The sequence below is a fragment of the Arachis duranensis genome, chromosome 10 (genome assembly GCF_000817695.3).
Source record: "Arachis duranensis cultivar V14167 chromosome 10, aradu.V14167.gnm2.J7QH, whole genome shotgun sequence".
In the NCBI taxonomy this organism is placed as follows: Eukaryota; Viridiplantae; Streptophyta; class Magnoliopsida; order Fabales; family Fabaceae; genus Arachis; species Arachis duranensis.
Window position 1 is genome coordinate 29,216,585 of NC_029781.3, and position 4,191 is coordinate 29,220,775.

Genomic DNA, 4,191 nt, shown 5'->3' on the forward strand with positions numbered 1-4,191 from the left:
GTCATTTACTCATTTCTGTATACCCTAGGTTACGAGTTTACTATTAATAAGATCTTTTGACATTGTATCTGGACCTCATGACACTTTACACGTTTCTTTGTGTACCTTCCACAGCATGAGTCTCTAAACCCCATGGTTGGGGGTGAGGAGCTCTGCTGTGTCTTGATGGATTAATGCAATTACTACTGTTTCTCATTCAATCATGCTTGCTTCCATTCTAAGATACTACTTATTCTTAAATCGGATGAATGTGATGATCCGTGACAATCATCATCATTCTCAACTATGAACGTGTGCCTGACAACCACCTCCGTTCTATCTTAGATTAAGTAGATATCTCTTGGATTCTTTGACCGGAGTCTTCGTGGTATAAGCTAGAACTGATGGCGGCATTCAAGAGAATCCGGAAGGTCTAAACCTTGTCTATGGTATTCTGAGTAGGATTCAATGATTGAATGACTGTGATGAGCTTCAAACTCCTGAAGGCGGGGCGTTAGTGACAGACGCAAAAGAATCACTGGATTCTACTCCGGTCTGATTGAGAACCGACAGATGGAATGCCGTGCCGTGACAGGGCATTAGGAATCGTTCCAATGAGAGGATGGGAGGTAGCCACTGACAACGGTGAAACCCTTGCATACAGCTTGCCATGGAAGGAGCCTTGCCTGTTTGAAGAAGAAGACAGTAGGAAAGCAGAGATTCAGAAGACAGAGCATCTCCAAAACCTCAACCTATTCTCCATCACTGCAATTCAAGTACCTGTTTTATGTTCTTTTGCTTTTTACAATCAATCCTGATAATCTTTGATATCCTGACTAAGACTTACAAGATAACCATAGCTTGCTTCAAGCCGACAATCTCCGTGGGATCGACCCTTACTCACGTAAGGTATTACTTGGACGACCCAGTGCACTTGCTGGTTAGTTGTGCGGGGTTGCAAAAGTGTGATTGCAATTTCGTGCACCAATATACATATACAAAACTCTAAATACAAAATATCCCAAAGGTAGATCTTTGCGTCCCAAGAGTCTCCAGTAAGCTCAATGTGGTGTCTCACATCCTGCATCTGAAAATAATATATGTATGAAATGAGAACCGGTGATTTTCAGTACGGTAAAGGTGTCCACATAGATAATATACAAGGTCCCGAGAAAGCTAGATGCACTCCTAAAACTCCGACAATCCCAGATCAAACTTAGAGATTATATTAAACCAGAAATTTCAGTAATCTATCTAAGGGATTCTAGTCCTAATACATCTCTTCACTTTTCGTCTCCTACAAACCTCCCAATTTCCAGCTGGAACAACCCTCAGCGTCACCTTTGCCAGCTTGAGGGATCTCTCTGAAAACAAACACAGGCAAAATAGACAAGGAAAGCACAGGTGTAGATAGCAGTTACAACAAACAGATCAAATAGCAGTTAATCACAGATAAGCAATTAGGCAAGTGAAAACAAATGCAAACTCAAACAAAACATACAAATGCACATTATGCATGCCTGTCATACTGGCTATGATCCCACATGTCGTTTATTTTGCCAGAATCTGACACACCCGGTAGCTAGTCGGGATATCGTTTCTCTAACACGCATCCACACTCTTGGGATATAGTGCCTATCATACTCTTAGGATATAGTGCCCGCCACACTCTTGGGATATAGTGCCCGACGCATTTTTCGAGATAAAGTGTTCTCACACTCTTGGAATATAATGTCCGTCACACTCTTGATAAAGTGCCTGTCACACTCATGGGATATAGTGCGCGACACTTCTCAGGATAAAGTGCTCCCACACTCTTGAGATATAATACCCGCCACACTCTTGGACTATAGTGTCCGACACACTTTACAAATAGAGAGAATATGATGCAACATAAGAAGAACAAATTATACACACCCAATATCCTCATCAAACTCATCTTTAATATACTCAAGGTCAATATGCTCATTTCTCAATCCAACTTTATTATAATCATGATCGCCATATATCATCATCACCCTCATTTATATCCCATACAATCACAATGCCATATTTCATTAGTTCAATTATTCACTTCACAATTCTCCTTCAATATCAACCTATCTTCCTTAATAGGTTCGCTCTCTTTCCGAAACATAAAAGCTAGTTATAGGACCTTAAATAGGGTTACGAAAGTTTACAAACTTGTCAGGAAGGTCAAATAATGAAAAAAGAATTTTATGTCAAAATAGGGCTCTGGTGCACGAAATTGTGATCTCTACTTTTCACAACTCAAACAATTCCCGGTAATGGCTCCAAAAACTTGGTGCTCAATACCATGGTCTAAACATAATTTCACAACTTCGCACAACTAACCAGCAAGTACACTGGGTCATCCAAGTAATAAAGCTTACGCGAGTAAGGGTCGATCCCACAGAGATTGTTGGTATGAAGCAAGCTATGGTCACCTTGTAAATATCAGTCAGGCAGATTCAAATGGTTATGGATGATTTATGAATAAAGCATAAAATAAGGATAGAGATACTTATGTAATTCATTGGTGAGAATTTCAGATAAGCGTGTGGAGATGCTTTGTCCCTTCCGTCTCTCTGCTTTCCTACTGTCTTCTTCCAATCCTTCTTACTCCTTTCCATGGCAAGATGTATGTTGGGCATCATCGTTGTCAGTGGCTACAGTCCCGTCCTCTCAGTGAAAATGTTCAACGCGCTCTGTCACAGCACGGCTAATCATCTGTCGGTTCTCAATCAGGTTGGAATAGAATCCAGTGATTCTTTCGCGTCTGTCACTAACGCCCAGCCTTCAGGAGTTTGAAGCTCGTCACAGTCATTCAATCATTGAATCCTACTCAGAATACCACAGACAAGGTTTAGACCTTCCGGATTCTCTTGAATGCCGCCATCAACTCTAGCTTATACCACGAAGATTCTGATTAAGGAATCCAAGAGATAAACATTCAAGCCTTGTTTGCTTGTAGAACATAAGTGGTTGTTAGGCACTCGTTCATAAGTGAGAACGATGATGAGCGTCACATAATCATCACATTCATCATGTTCTTGGGTGCGAATGAATATCTTGGAATAAGAACAAGCTGAATTGAATAGAAGAACAATAGTAATTGCATTAATACTTGAGGTACAGCAGAGCTCCACACCTTAATCTATGGTGTGTAGAAACTCCACCGTTGAAAATACATAAGAACAAGGTCTAGGCATGGCCGAGAGGCCAGCCCCCAAAACGTGATCTAAGATAGCATAAAACTCTCCAAGATAGCTACCAAGATGAGAATACAATAGTAAAAGTTCCTATTTGTAGAGAACTAGTAGCCTAGGATTTACAGAAATGAGTAAATGACATAAAAATCCACTTCTGGGCCCACTTGGTGTGTGCTTGGGTTGAGCATTGAAGCTTTCATGTGTAGAGACTTTTCTTGGAGTTAAACGCCAGCTTTGGTGCCAGTTTGGGCGTTTAACTCCCATTCTTGTGCCAGTTCCAGCGTTTAACATCGGGCAGTTTTGAGCTGATTTGGAACGCCAGTTTAGGCCATCAAATCTCGGGCAAAGTATGAACTATTATACATTTCTGGAAAGCCCAGGATGTCTACTTTCCAACGCAGTTGAGAGTGCGCCAATTGGGCTTATGTAGCTCCAGAAAATCCACTTTGAGTGCAGGGAGGTCAGAATCCAACAGCATCTGCAGTCCTTTTCAGCCTCTGAATCAGATTTTTGCTCAGGTCCCTCAGTTTAAGCCAGAAAATACCTGAAATCACAGAAAAACACACAAACTCATAGTAAAGTCCAGAAAAGTGAATTTTAACTAAAAACTAATAAAAATATAATAAAACTAACTAAAACATACTAAAAACATACTAAAAACAATGCCAAAATGCGTATAAATTATCCGCTCATCACAACACCAAACTTAAATTGTTTCTTGTCCCCAAGCAACTGAAAATCAAATAAGATAAAAAGAAGAGAATATGCAATGAATTCCAAAAACATCTATGAAGATCAGTATTAATTAGATGAGCGGGGCTTTTAGCTTTTTGCCTCTGAACGGTTTTGGCATCTCATTTTATCCTTTGAAATTCAGAATGATTGGCTTCTATAGGAACTCAGAATCCAGATAATGTTATTGATTCTCCTAGTTAAGTTTGATGATTCTTGAACACAGCTACTTTATGAGTCTTGGCCGTGGCCCAAAGCACTCTGTCTT